The sequence below is a fragment of the Protopterus annectens genome, chromosome 13.part0 (genome assembly GCF_019279795.1).
Source record: "Protopterus annectens isolate FY-2018-M chromosome 13.part0, PAN1.0, whole genome shotgun sequence".
NCBI lineage: Eukaryota > Metazoa > Chordata > Ceratodontiformes > Protopteridae > Protopterus > Protopterus annectens.
Genome location: NC_056747.1, coordinates 473,982,801 through 473,998,836, shown reverse-complemented (window position 1 = coordinate 473,998,836; position 16,036 = coordinate 473,982,801). Strand labels below are relative to the sequence as shown.

Sequence of the window (16,036 nt, the reverse complement as noted above, 5' to 3'; positions counted from 1 at the left end):
CTCAGTAGTTCCTCACAAAAAAGATCTCATGAGACCTGACTACTTTGATAAAATTCTGCTCTTTACCCAGTGTTGTATAGAGGTGATCTCTGCTTACCTAATATTAGTAAATCACCAGCACCACATGATGCTACAGATACCTAACCCAAAGTATTTACAGTTTCTGGCACAGGCTGCCACTACACATCAAGCACAGTACTTCCTTAGCAACCTTTAAAACTAGTATTTATTACTACTCGGCTACTAAATATCTGATGTTAAGCAATTTATTGTTTTATTGAAGTAGTTGTGCATGCATATAAAAGTTAAAAATATCCTGTGTGTCTGTTTTTACTCCTCAGAAATCATGCAGGCCAAGGCACTAGACAGCAGTTAAATGATACTTTATGTCTTTATGTTATTAAATTACAGTCTCTGAATTTGCAGTTTCAGGAGTGGACTAAAGGAACAGCTCAGAGTCCACCAACTTATTAATTTCCTTGGGGATATAAACCACTGAGACTGTAATGCCCTTTTTCCATTGCCCACTGACAGACCAACATCACCTCTTGACACGAGAAATGTCCTTGGAACTCCCACCTGCTTCTATACTACATAACAGACTGATTTGACTGGCTAGGATAATGAAAGGCCTCCAATGCCACAAAGACTGTTATTTGAATTTCAAACTGATGGATGTGAAGCCCCCTCTTCAGGTGGAGGATGGGCAAATACCCTGAATTATGTGGGGGCCTAGATGAATTCCTAAGCCTCCAACATTTGGATGCAGAAAGGTAAAAAACTTAGAACAATGGGGGATGTCCCCAATACTACAGCTCAGTAATAAGCATCCTACACAAAATAAGGTAAATGAGTGAGTGGTTGATCTGAAGCACAAGATGCCTTACTGACCACTACAGCCTCTTATATACTCAGCGGTACAAGTCACACAAAGATCACAACAGCCACCAAGCTGGCAAATGCCATGATTTCTAGGTCCCTCTCCAAGAACAAGGATGGCTGAAAGGAAAGTATCTAGCTCTATGCTGATACAGACATTCCTCAGATATAGACATTACTCCTTTCAGCAAAAGTCAGAGAAGTCTTCCCTTCAATGCCGGATTCTACTCCCTCACCCCATATGAGCAGTTCTACACTAAAATGCCCAAAATACCTTACATGGTCCTACTCTTCAACTTTGCTAGTGATAATGGTGGAGTAAGATAGTGCAACACTGCACACCATTCCCTATAGAGTGAGGAAGCCTCCTCTGTAGTCACCTGTTTTTGGAGAAAGAAGCAGAATAAGAGAAAAAGTCCATATTTAAAGCTCAGGGCCTGCTTCCTTCATAGGTCAACCAGATAGGTTCATAGAAGATTACTATGCTAACAGACTTAGAACCCCTTTTTCAGCCTAGCTATTCATGCCCCAAATTTCCCAAACAATGCCCAAGGCCTAGAGCGACTTTGGTATTTGCTTCTGCTTTAGGCCATCTACAAACTACCCCATCCATAAGGACCACATGCCACAAGCTAGGGGTGAATTTGCTATTTCCCATCCACTAGTGCACACTGCATTTGAACAGGCTTAGGGAAGAGCTCTGTTTCACTTGAATGGGGGAGGGGGTCTGTTACAGAGAAGGGGAAATCTCAGACACATACCTGTTCCTCCAATATGTTTTGCTTATATCATAGACAGGGCTTAGATCCCTAGACTGGGTAATTCTAGTGCTGTTTGTTTTGTGAATGTGTAGCAGATCCATCAGGGATGATTCAGAGAATGTCTTGTAGGTTAGGCATAGATCACCCCTCAGTAGTCTGTAGGAGAAAGTATGGAGGCAGGGCTCTGAGGTGGTCCACAAAGGACATATTTATACCCTGTAGTCTTTTAGTGAGGAACCTGTGTGGCAGCTCCAGCTAATGCAAATGCTTGATCAGGTATATTCAGAAAGGTACACTGTACTTCATTAATGGTCTAATGAGGGCTGAGTATAGTGGGACTATGATCTCCTTAGATCTGGATGCTATGCCCTTACATACAAGTTGCACCACTTAGGATTTCCTCACTACCATGGACACAGTGAGCAAAGTTCAGGTTACTGCCAACATGAATTCCCAAGTCCCTTACCACTGTGTCTACTGTTAGGGCAGTGTTATCAATGCTGTAATTTGCAGGGGGTGGTCATCTTCCCAAAGGGGATAATTGTGCATTTTGTGCATGGAGTTTTAAGCCATGGTTCTGGCACCAGTTATTTATCTGTGTCAGATCTTCCTGGAGGATACATCTACATCTTTGTTGGACTGAATGACCGCATGGCACCCAGCATGCAGTCATCAACAAATTTGGTCAGCCAAAGGCCCTCTACATTTATCTTGACTTCACAGAAGTACATATATTCCAAACAGGAGAGTTTCCAGCACCAAGACCTGTTGAACATTAGAAAAAGGCCTTTTGGTGGAGAGGTGTACTATCTATGAGCCATTTGGCTAGCCATTGGGTGTAATACTGATTTATGCCCAAAGTTTTGAGTTTTCAATAATACCCAAGTGAGGTACTAAGTTAGATGCCTTTGCCAGTTTAAGGTAGCCAGTGTGTACCATTCTGCCCTCATCCATGGCTCTAGTGACTTTCTCTAAGAAGCCCACCAAGTTTAGTGGGCATGACTTGCCCTTGACAAAACTGAACTGGGATAGGCCCGATGTTTGAAGATTTCCTAGGTCTTTGTTTATCAGGTCCACAATAATTCCTTCCATGACCTTGCATATAGGTCTAGTCAATCTTATGGAACTGTAGAATCCTGGGTCTGTTGATGGCACCCCATTTGTGTACAGATAACACTTAGTCCTTCATTCTCCAGGGATGAAGCCTGCCTGGAGGCTGTCGCTGAAGAGAAATTCTAGTGGGCCTGACCGGTTATGTTTCTAGCTAAATAGGAGGCATCCTGGGGATATTATTTGGACCTACTGATGCAGTGTTTTTTAGCTCTGGAGAGGGCAACAAGGGACCTGCTCTTTGGTTTTAGGGGAAACTGGAGATAAATTTATTGGTCAGCAAATTTGCTGCATCTCCTGGTTCAGTAATAGGAAGTTCCATTTGCTATTAGTTCAGCATACAGTTATTAGTTCAGCATAAAGGTGGGTGCTCTCTAAGAATGTGTACATAACTGAAAAACGCCTTATGATTAGCCTTAGCCCGGGAGGCTATTTGTGCCTCTAAGTTGGCTTTGGTCGACTTGGTTAGTCCCCAGAGTCACTTGCTGAGACTGATGAGAGTTTTTTTGTCTTTTGGGGATAGCCCTTCCTATTTTTGGGTAGTTTTTTTCTTTTGTCGTACAACCTATTTCTACTGGGGGTCCACGAAGGTGGCTTGTTTTTGGAGCTTGTCCCAAGTTTATTTCTGTTTGGTACTACTGTTTCTCTCCAGTTATTTATATGCTTGCACAGGGTTTCCCTAAACACTTCCACATAGGCCACCGCATTTGGGGGAGCTTGGAATTTCGCTATGCCTTCACAATATGAGGTAGTTAGCCTTGGAAAAGTTCTTAAAGGTTCTGTAATTTGCTGAGAGTTCAGCTTTTATATTTAATTCCAGGGTTACCTCTTTCTGATCTGATTTAACCATTGAGGACATTACACAAGGGGATGCAATGTTCCCTTATAACTGTGAGCACCAGGATCCAGGGTATTTGCACCCCTGGTAGGTATACAGACCAGCTGTTCCAGGGTGTTTGCATTGACAAAATTCAGGAATATTTGAGCCTTATGTTAGTGGTTATGTATTTATCCCAGTTTATGTTGGGAGAGTTGCAACTGCCCATGAATATGGTGTTGGGCTGAACTGTGAGCGACTCCAGTACATTCAACCATGCGGTACGTTTATCCTGGGTCATATACAGGGACCTACAGCTAAGCAAGGATATGGTATCGGGTTTTATCTAAGGTTAGTTGAACATGGAGTAGCTCAAGCATGTCATAAATTTGACCAATCTTGAGATGTGCTTGCTTTGATAAACTTCCTTGGCTTTAAACCACATTTCAGTAACTGCACAAATAACACACTCCAGGATGAGGAGTGCTTCCAGGGAGCAGAGCTTCTTCTTGAAACTCTTAGCACTGAGAAGTAACACTTAGTTTATGTTTCATTGAATTTATGTTGGAAGGTTTAGCAGACTGGCATTGCCTAAAAAAGGTACTACAGGGATGGAAAATGCTTTGGCCAATATCCAAAAGCCAAACGAGGAGAGGTGCAGACTGTCCCTAACATAGCAGTGTGGTCTGTCAATCATGACCTCCCAAACTGACAAATATTGGAACCCCTTAGAATGACACCAGTACCCAAGCCATTTGTTAAAGTCAATCTTCTTCGGTTTGTATTGTGGTATCATCCTTTAAAAGGTAGCATAATGATCAATACTAGGCTCGTATCTGCCTGGGACACATGAGCTGAAAGTTCTATCATGTCCCTCTTCATACAGTCCAGGGAGGTACTTCTCCGATCATTAGCACCCACATGGACTATGACAGAGTCACACTAGTAACTTGTAGTTCAATGTCCTCACTGTATGTGTAAACTGGCAGATCATTGCCCCCAGTAGGCAACTGACCATGACTGTGTCTCCTTGTTCAGCCTAGTAACGGGGGCATTAGTGCGTCTTACAATAGTTTCCAGTGACCAATATATTTGGTAATGTGGCAGTTTGCCTTAAGGGCTTAGAGGTTGAGATACTGAGAGATGTGGATGTACATGTCCTGGACAGCATTGTCTTTGAAGACTGTGAGAGGTTGCCGAGGACAGCATATGGGAGGCCTTTGACGTTTGGGCAGATTGCATTTAACAGCTTCAGCATATGTGACTGTGTCTGATCCACAGCAGGTGTAGTGTGCGTTACTGTCAACTTGTTTGGCAATATCAGTGTCTGTATGAGAGACTTGTACATCTCTTGCATACTGTAACAGTCTGCTTAAGAATAAGATGGTTGTCAGTAAACATGAGACAACTGCTACACTATCTCAAGATGCCAATTCCCAGTAGGCTAGCTACAGAGAGAGAAGAAAAGTGCACAGCCATGGCTGTGGATCCTGTTTTCTGATCTATGAGGTGTGATGTAGAGTTTAGAGTTGATGGGTTGGGAGGAGATGTCTAGGACTGATCTAAAATAACACTCTTGGGGTAATGCTTCTCAGTGGCCAAACTAGCTGCTCTACACTCAGATACCTGAGAAAATAAAGGAAGTTTTATACAGACAATTACAACTCTAGGTACCAGCTTCTATACAAGGTACTACAAACTACTGTTGCACAGCACAAGTTTATAGATGAGTTAGAGAGGAATCCAATCAGTAAATAGTAAAAATGCAGTATTAAATGTATATACAAGGCTCAGATCCTGCAGCAATTCACAATTCTCTCATGACTGTTAGTGATAGTATGGCAACCTTACGCTTGTACTAAATAAAATGCAAGCAGAAATGTAATAAATGAGGCTCAGGTCTTGCAGCAATTCACAACTGTCTCACTATTGAGTAATACTACAAGATTAAGGCTCCCAGACAGAGTGAAATAACAGTAAAAAGCTGAAGAAATGAAATAAATGAGGTTCATATCCTGCAGCAAGTGACAATTCTTCCACTACTGTGAAGGGTACTACAAGACTAAGGTCCTAGACAAAGGTAAAAATGCAGTTAACTTTAGGTTAAAACAAGGAAAAATGCAGAAAGTTCAGATTAACACTCCAAATACTGCAGTGTGCACTAGTTGAAATGGGATTATATGAAACAGAGGATACCTCGAGCTTTAAGAGTCTAATGGGAGTGCCTTATCAGTTTAAGCTATCAGTGTCCAAGTAGCACTGGGAAGGGCTGGCAAACTCTAATTTACAGTAGCGGCAGGCACCAAGTTTAAAACCACAACAGAGTTGTGCAGAGTTCAATGTTAATGAGGCCACCTATACTAAGCCAGAAGATATACAGCAAACCTACTGGCCGACAAATTCAGCTCCAACTTCCCCCTCTTTCACCCTCGCCCTTCCTTCAAGGAAATACCATCAAATATAACTGCCTGCTATCACTAGGGAACAGGTCCTTAACGCTCTCTCTAAGGCCAGGAATACTACATCAATGGGCCCACACAATATTCCAGGATGCCTTCTAAACAGCACAAAACATAACCTATCAGGCCCTCTGGGATTGCTATTTAACTGTGGCCTCCAAACAGGCTTTGTGCCTCACAAATGGAGAACAGCAACAGTCAACCCTCTGCACAAAGGTGGGCCATCTACAGACCCTGGAACCTACAGACCCACAAGTCTCACTCGTATGCAAAGCCATGAAAAAAATTATCATGGAAATGATTATTAATGACATAGGAAGCTTTCTGACACTGAATCCAAACCAGCTTGGTTACATCAAGGGCAGGACATGACTACTCAACCTGGTAGACTTCTTTGAAAAGGCCACCAAAGCAATGGATAAGGGCAAAATGGTTCACACTGCCTTCCTTGACCTAGCCAAGGCATTTGACACGACCCCAACTCATGCATTGATAAACTCAAGATGTTGGGTATAAATACTTGCATTACCCATTAGACAGTCAGCTGGCTTACAGACAGGACCCCAGGAAGTTAGAAGTGGGGAGTCCCCCTCTATAAAAAGGCCAGCCATGAGTGGAGTCCCTCAGAGATCGATCCTGGGACCACCCCTTTGTGGCATTTACTTCAAAGTAAATACCAATGTCAGTGGCCTCTCTGACTAAATTTGCAGATGACTGCAAATTAGAATCCCCCCACTGACAAATGTTCTCCAAGACTGGTTGAAAAATAACTTGCGTCAGAGCCATGGACTAAAACTAAATGCCAAGAAATGTATAATGCATCTCCTTTGGGAAGTAATTCACCCTTGGTAACTATATTGACAACACACCCCAATAGCTGACCCAAAAAGTCAGGGATTTGGGGAGACACTAATCTAACTTTTGACCATCATGTGTCTACAATAGCGAGGAAATCATTCTATGGTGTGCAATTTCTAAACAAAGTTATGATTTCTCAGACCAGGTCATTATTCCATTGTATTCAGCGTTCATCACACCTATCGAGTACAAAGTCCCTTTTATTATGTAACTAATGAGGCATATCCAACAATTGAAACACCCACAGAAGTTCCTAGCTAAAAGAAACAGGGCATAAGTAACATGTCCTATGCAGACCGCCTATATACCTGCATATTCGCAAACCACCACCACCAGAATTACCCGTTCTAAGACTTAAACGTTGCCTGTGATATAAACAGGACCTGTTGGAGTGATACGTATATATCCCACAGACTGCCCTTTCTCTGGAACAGGCTCCCCATTCATGTGAAGCAGAGGTCCTCCTTAACTCAATTCAAGTGTAACTTGGACAACTGGATGGGGAGCAAGAAATCCATCCCTGGTTTGCCACCTATGTCTCTAACAGACAAGGGCAGCCTGTAAATGGTTCGCCTCCCAGGCCTCTGCTTATAAATGTTTCATCTCCCAAGCCCATGCTTACTCTTATCAAGGGTACCAAAACCGGTCAGAGATTTGGTATGCATTACTTAGCTTAAAAAGGCCCTTCTGGTCATTAGCCTAGTAAACACCTAATGAACCCTTGTACTTGCCACCTAGAGTATCTCCTCTTCCAGAGGATGAGGACTGGTGCTGGGCTGAGTCTTCATTACCAGGGGATGAGCTCAAAACTTGAAGGGATAAGGGCAGCTGAACAGGCTTACGCTTCAGATAATCACACCCTGATCTACCCAACTAGTGTTTTCCTTGTAGTGGTCCTCTAGCATATGAGTGGAGCTGAGTGAATAACTCCCTGCAGGGTTTACTATTGAAATCCCGTTGTGCTGAATGGCATGTGGTTGAAAGGCACTTTTCAGAGAGGCACAATGCCGAACCAGACTACAACGAACTCGCACTACCGAATAAGCAGTGTAATTCGGTAGACTGTGTCGGTATTGCGAGTGGAGATTGATATACAGTGAGGAAGATGGAAATTACCCTATTCCTCAATTAATGTGATCTCAGAGTTGATATAGAGAATTTGCAGGGTGAGTGAGGGGCATAGCCCCCACATGGGGGGTGTAGGGGGGCTTGCCCCCTGCAAAACAGTAAACTTCATGTGTCGTTGACTTGACAGTCTAATGGTAAGTTACGCTGCACAGCTTGGGTGACTGACATCACTGAAAGCTATGACGAATTACACTGAATGTGGACGCCAGTGAACTGAGTCGATATTGTGTAGGTGTCAGGATTACGGTGGTTATATTTCGCTTATTTAATCCAAATAAGGAAATGCTTTGTGTTTCAATAGTAAACCCCCCAGCCGCCCTTTCTTAAATGGGCCGACAGCTACCATCTTTCTGGGCACAAAACAAGCCAAAAGTTTTTCCTGACTTCATTAAGTGGTACAACTGACTCTGACAATGACAGTAAAGGCAAAGATGTTGCAGGCCTTGGCTAGAAATTCAAACAGTACATGGACATAGAGAGAGAGAGAAAGATGGGGAACACTAACAAGCTCACTCGTACTCATGCAGACTATGCATTATATTCATGGTTTTGGATGGAACAGGAAAATGAACAGTCCAAAATGTTAATCTTGAGATTTTAACCATTTTGGACTGATGGAGAAAACTAGCTCAACTGAAAAACCATCAAAGAAAGTCCTCGGTTAGTTTTCTTGTTGCACAAAGCACAGTTTAAGTAAACTTACAATAACAGTAGGTGTTTGAATGATTACTGATGCAGTAGATTTATGTATAATGTTTGTATCCTATACAGAATACAATAGCCAGCTTCCAAAGCTTTTAGTGCACCTTCCATGCATACAGTCAATTCAAAACGAAATGACAAAGTCAGTGATAGGTCCCAAGTCCTTCAGAGCTTTCATGCCAACAGAGAGAGGTAGGATAAAGCCTTGGGAGGACAATGCTAGTAATATAACAAAGTCCATATCCTGGCATAAAACACATGAAAAAATAAGGGGGTTGGGGAAGGGAGCACAGAATGTAACAATGATCATTCAAATATCTACATGTATGCTAGGTTTACTTACACAACTGTGCTATGTTCATTTGATTACTTATGTATCCAAGACTACAGCAATAAATTACCGCAGCTTAAAGTGATTGGGAGGAAAAAGGAAGGTGGTCCAGGAGCCTATGGAGAGTGGTCTAAGCAAATCCTGTTCTAAACCTGGGGAAGACGACTAATTTACAGTTCTTTGAAAATGGGTGTACAGAGGACACAAGATTGCTGCTTACAGAATACTTCTACCATCCAACCCTCTCCAAAACCCTCTCCAAAAAGCCACAGATGAAGCTAAAGCCCTCGTAGAGTAAGTCTTGACCATGCCTGGAATTTTGTTGTGGTGGGTATAGCAAAAAATAATAGTGTCAGAAACACATTTTGAAACCGTCTTGACACAGGCTGTCCTTTTTTCTTACCTTTACAATATTATCTGGTCTGAAGTTCTAAAAAGATTTTGTTCTGTCAAGATCGTACCCACGTTGTCTGTGGACATCCAAGGTATGGAGTATCCTTTCCCCTCATTTACACTTTCTGGAAAGACAGGAATACGGACAGCTTTGCTTAAGGTAAACTCAGATACCACTTTAAGCATAAATGAAGGAATTAGTGGAAAATGAAATAAGGGTGACCAACCATGAAAACTTGCAACTCAGATTCTTTTTGCAGAGTTCAGGACAATTAGTAAGACTGTTTTCCATTTTAAGAACCTCAAGTATTCCTGATAAGCTGGGTTCAAATGGAGCAAGTGTTATTTTTTTCTAACACAAAATTAAGATCCCAAGGAAGTCTCACCCATTTTCCTAGAAGACTTCATTTCCACATGTGACTGCATTGTAAGAGAGGGATCCACAGGTAGACATATTGAAATGGCTGACAAGTGAACCTTTACTGAATAGTAAGAGACTACAGAATAGTAACTCACATACTGCAGAACCAAAAAACACTAGCCCTGAATGGGTGCTGGTTCCTTTGTTGACACAAACTAGAAAATCTTTTCCATTTGCTAACATATGACATTCTAGCAGCGGTTTTCTTGTCTCCACTAATATCTGCTGCACATCCTCAGAGAAAAGGTGCCTAAAAAGGTACTAAATTCTACCATCCAAATGGTCATCTGTAGACTTTTCCGGTCAGGATGCATCAAAAATCCCTGGCCTTGAGAGAGTAAATCCAGTCTGTTAGGAAACTTATGATAATTGCACCCTGGCCATTTACAAAAGAAGGGAGAACCACTGTTGCCAGAGCCAGAAGTCAGCACAATTGTCTTTGGGGAGTTCAGAATCTTCAAAATGACCCTGGATATTAGCAGACATACAGACAAAACATTTCCAAGAAAAACAAAATTAGGTGTTATGTACTTACCATAACCTGGTATATGTGTTGTCCATTTCGTTCTTCCTCACTGATAGGTTACAGATCCAATCCTCTGATCCGACTTGGCTGCATTTTCCAGACTCCAGATCCTGATTTTGAGCTCCTCACTCTTCCTGTAATGAACCACACCGACTCCTCATATTGAGTTTGATGCTTATGTCTACTGATTTAGAGACAGGACAAATGAGAGAGATTTGTGATGAACATCTTTTACTTAAAGTTCCCATAATGTCCAATAACCTTCTAGGAGATATACGGTCAGGGGATGGGCTGGGAGGGAAGGTGAGGAAGAATGAAATGACCACCACATATACCAAGTTATGTTAAGTACATAACTCTTAAATATGTTGTCCCTTTCATTCTTCCTCACTGATGGGTAGAGAGTCCCCCAGCTAATTAATTCTTGGGAAGCCCTCTAGGAAGAACATGTTAGAGCACCGTCAAACCAAGGAAAGCACGTTTCTGGAGCCAATGCTCAGTTTGTAATGCATCACAAGGTTATGACTTGCAAAAACAAGTGACAGAAGTTTGATGATGTAGTCGTACATTTGGTAGAATGGCTCCATGATAACAAGGCCTAACACATTTTGGGAATAAACCAGCAAAGACACAAAAAACAATTTGGCTAGGATAGCATATGGGACTGTTTAACCTAAGTGGATGGAATGGAATGGTGCTAAACAGCTGGACAGATTCTGTACAGTTTAGTCCCACAAAAAAATTAAACAATTAGAAAAGTTGTGAAAGAAAAAGGACAATTTTTAAATAAAGATCAACATCAGTTTCTGTGACTATCTGTATATAAAAGGCGGAACTGGTCTGAAGGGACACCCTGTCTAAAAAACAAAAAATGCTTTCTTTGTCCATTTCTGAAGAACAATAGTGAGATCCGAAGAAAAGGGGATCTCTATGCAAAGTCTACATAGCAAGCTTCCTTCAGATAAGACTTTACACCACATGGAAGTAGTTAGGAAAAGGAATAGATGCTGAAAAAGATCCAATGCTCAAAACAGAAACCCATGTGGGTAGTTAACTATTTGACATGTTTACTGGGAAAGACCAACCTGGTCAACAGAACCAGATTCCAACAGAGTTCCAATGAGAAGAACCCAGACGTATACAAATGTATTCTTGCAAACATAATCCTGCTGTCAAATACTTTATAATAATCTTCCCACAAGGCCAGAAAGGTGAGAGAGACAGAGAGCCTTATTATGAAGTGATAGCCATGATACAGTAGAGGTCCTAAAACCGCTGGCTAATTTTACAAAGAAAAGCTAGATTTTACCATCTACAATCACTGAGAATAGAGACACCATACGGTTAGTTTAAGGGCATGGAGAGTGAAGGGAGAGAGAGGAGAACCTGAATGGATTCAATAATCTATATGGAATATTTCAGAAACAGAGATTAAAGGTAGAGGGTGGCTGAGTACAAAGAAACTGATGGCCAACCGGGAAACCTGGCATTATTCAGGGATCCCTCCTAGGGGGAGAATAAGTGCGGAACATCCAGTGAATTTATGGTTTGGGGGAAAAACACAAATGTCATAAATTGGCCCCAAAGGTTAAAAATCAGGTTTGGAACGGGATGATTAAGGAACCACTCAAAAGATCAAATAGACGTACTGAGTCTGTTAGCCAGAGCATAGGATTTCCCCAGTATGTGTAATTCAATAAGAAGGTAGTGTGAAGGAAAAAGAAGTCATGTACTCAACACAACGTTCTAACTGAGTAGACAGGCTTCATTTTCTGCAACCTGTAGGTATTCAGATCTATATCAGATCCAAGCCAGTAACATTTTTCCAAGCATCTGCTCCAAGCTTCTCCCCTTACCCATAATCCCTCATCTTCTACCTTCCCTCAGATCGAGTTTGCCACTATCCAAACTATCAACAACTCAATAACGGTGCTAATCTAGAACAGGTTCGGGGGAAGGAGGGTGGGATGGTTGCAGAAAATCAAGTACAACTACGCAGATGGAACGTTATGGTGAGTACATAACGTCTTTATCTGAAGTAGTTAACTTAATTTATCTGCAACCTGTGGGACAGAGTCCCCAGCTACCAAAACTCCTGGGAGGCCCTCATGGAAGGATATTCCTGATCACCGCAGAGCCAAAGGACTCTCTCCCTCTAGAGATCAAATCCAACTTATGAGAAATAAATGTACGTGACCTTGACCAGGTCGCTTCTGCACAGATGATATCCAGTAAAACCCTAGACCAAAAAAAGCAGCAGAAGTTACCATAGATCTGGTAGAATGAGCTTTAACAGGACCAGGTGGGGACAGACCTTTGTCCTTACAGACTTGCAGTATACATTGTGTAATCTGTCTAGCTAAGGAGACCTTGGATATGGCTTTGCCCAAAAAGGGTCTAGAAAATGACATAAACAACTGGTCAGACTTACGAAAGGGTTTAGTCCTATGTAAATAAAAAACAAAGCTGTCTATGAACATCTAGCAAATGCAGTTTATATTCACCCTTATTCTGAAAATTTGGAAAGAAAACAGGCAGGTTAATAGTCTGATTAATAGTTGATTAAGAGGCAACTTTCGGTAAGAAAGAAGGGTTCGTGCAGAGCGAAACCCTGTCTTTATGAAATATCAAGTAAGGGGGCACGGCAGACAAAGCTTGGATCTCAAACACTCCTCTAGCCAAAGTAATGGCCACTAGGAAAGCTGTCTTCCAGGATAAGAGGTTCAAATCCACTGACGCTGCTGGTTCAAAGGGGGAAGCAACCAGTGCCTGCAGCACTAGGGTAAGGTCCCAAGAAGGGACTGAATCCTTAACCAGAGGACATAAAAGAAAGGTGCCTTTCAGAAAAGCTTTACACAGTTCTCAGAGGCCAGAGCATTCATATTTTCGCAGACATGAAAATTAGAGATGGCTGCCAGTTGTACTTTTTCCATGGAAGAACTAGCCCATTTTTGAAAAATATTGGGGAAAAAAACTCCAACACTGCAGAAACCGGGGCTGTAAAAGCATCTGGGTTCCTCTAAGCCCAAATAGAGAAGCGTTTCCATTTGTTGCGATAAACCTTCATAGCGGAAGCTTTGTGGGATGCCACCAGAATAGTCTTTACTGAAGATGACAGATCGGGAGTCCTAGCAATCAGGGGAACTGGAGCAACCAAGCTGTCAGCTTGAAGCTGTCCAGGTCGGGCAGACAGACGCCCGACGGATGAGATGAGATCTGGGCAAGGATCCAGAATCCGAGGAGGAGTTAGAACATGAGACCAGAGGAAGGGGAACCACACTTGACGAGGCCAGTACGGGGCAATGAGGATCACTTTGCACTCCAGTCGGCAAGCTTTCTGAAGAAACTTCGGAATGAGAGGTAACGGAGTAAGCATACAGTAACCTGGGAGGCCAAGCATGGATGAGAGTCTCTCCAGGGAAGTCCCCTGGTGAGGGAATCGGAGCAAAGGACTTGCTGCATTTCGCATTGGAAGGAGATGCGAAGAGATCGCAGCAAGGCTGACCCCACACAAGGAAGATCTCCTCCAATACAGATTGCTTCAGAGACCACTCATATGGCATTAGAACAGCCCGACTCTGTCCGCTAAAATGTTGGAGCGTCCCGGGATGTGCATTTCAATCAGAAACCGACTGGTGGAGATCGCCCACTCCCACACACTCATAGCCTCGAGACAGAGAGGGTAAGATCTGGTTCCTCCTTGTTTGTTGATGTACCAGACAACAGACATGTTTGCCTGACTGAACTGCAATAGTCCCTGGGGGAAGAACAGCGTGAAAGGCTTGCAATGCTAAAAGCACTGCCCTCATTTCCAAAACATTGATATGCAATCTGGTCTCGGTCTGGGACCATGTGCCTTAGACCATTCTCCCCAAAGAGTGCCCACCCCGCCCGAGCTGGGAGGCGTCCATGGTCACTGTGGCTTGGGCTGTGGGTATTATGAAGGGTCAACCTGCCAAGATTTCCGGTTTCTGGAGCCACCAAAAAAGAGACATCTTGCAGGCTCTGCCGATTCTTATTGGATAGTCCATGAGGAGGTCTAGCCAAGACCACTGTACTGCCAGGGTCCACTGAAGCACCCGCATGTGAAGGCGTGCACAGGGAAGGATTGAGATTGCTGTGGCCGTGGAGCCTAGGACTTGGAGAACATTGCTTGCTGTTGGTAGCTGTGGCCAAGGATCAGTGATGCATGGGCCTGTAGGCTCTGGACCCTGTCTAGTGTGAAAAAGACTTGCAATTGTAGTGTCCAGCCATGCTCCTATAAATTCCAAGGTCTGTGTAGGGTTCAAGCGGGACTTGGAGATGTTGATGGTAATCTCTAGGTTGACTTCAAGATGCAGGAAAGGAGTCTCTGGCCATGCAAAGTAGATGCTTGGTGACAGCAGCGAGGAGCCAGTCGTCTAGGTAAGGAAACACCTGAATCCCCTGAAGCCTCAGGTGAGCTGCTACAACTGCCATAACCTTGGTAAACACCCTGGGAGCTGTGGTGAGACCAAAGGGTAGGGCTCTGAACTGGAAATGATTGTCTCCCAGCCGGAAGCGAAGGAATCTCTTGGAGCTTCTGCAAATTTTGATATGGTAGTAAGCGTCCTGGAGGTCTATCAAGCACATCCAGTCGCATTCTCTGAGGTAAGGTAGAATTAACTGCAAGGTGACCATCCAGAATTTCTGCTTGGATACAGTCAGGTTCAGGGTCGACAGGTCCAATATGGGCCTGAGGTCCCCCGTCTTTTTTGGCACTAAAAAGAACATGGAGTAAACGCCGGATCCGGGGAGGACCGGTTCGATGGCCCGATTGTGAAGCAGCTTTGAAATTTCTTGCGCTGCACCCTCCCTTTGAACTGGTGGAACATCTGGGAGGCGTTTTGGTTGAATGGGTGGGGCAATGAACGGGATGGAGTAGCCTCTGGAAATTTGGAGCCCCAACAGTCCGCCGTAATGGACTCTAAAGCCATTAGGTGCAATGACAATCTTTCCCCGACTGTCTCCAGAGTAGGACAGTCGGGCAATTTCACAGGGTTTCTGCATGGGTCTGAGAAGGTCTCCCTACACCCAAAGTTCCTCGGCCCCCCTCTGCCTCTGGGGCAGCGTCTGTCTTGCCCCCCTCTGCCTCTAGGGGACAAATTGTCCTGAGAGTCCCAGAAAAACGGAGATTTTCAGAATCACATCTTTTGCCCTCTCTGATTCCTAGGAAAGGATCTTTGAGGGCTAGAGAAGCAGACTCAGACAGCAGAGTCTTTCCATCCTCCTTGCTCTGGACCAGAGTGTCACATACTGTCTTCCCGAACAGGGAAGAGCCAAAGGAAGCGTTTGTGAATGATGCCTTGAAGGGGTCCGCAAATTGACAGTCTGAGCCAAGTGTGACGCCTCATACCTAAGCCGGTCCCAGCCGCCCTAGCAGCTCCTTCTGTGGCATGGGAAAGACGCATGGACGTGTTCAAAACAGACAAGTCGACATTTCCGGCCGCTTGTCCTCTGGCGACAGACTCTGGGGGCAACACAGCAAACTCTTGCTGAGGTCGTATGACGTGTGCCAAATAATTCAGAGCTCGAATAGAAAACGTCGTTGAAGAAAAGACTCTTCCCAAATCGATCCACCACCCTAAACTCCTTGTCCGGAAGGTGGACCGAAGAACTTTCCTGTGCCAGTT

The 16,036-nt window shown here is 43.6% G+C and overlaps 1 protein-coding gene across 5 annotated transcripts in view; it reads right to left on the bottom strand.

The window, feature by feature from the left end:
• FKBP6 (FKBP prolyl isomerase family member 6 (inactive)) overlaps positions 1-16,036 on the bottom strand; it is a 1,232,999-nt gene that overhangs the window by 640,974 nt on the left and 575,989 nt on the right. The window lies entirely within an intron of this gene.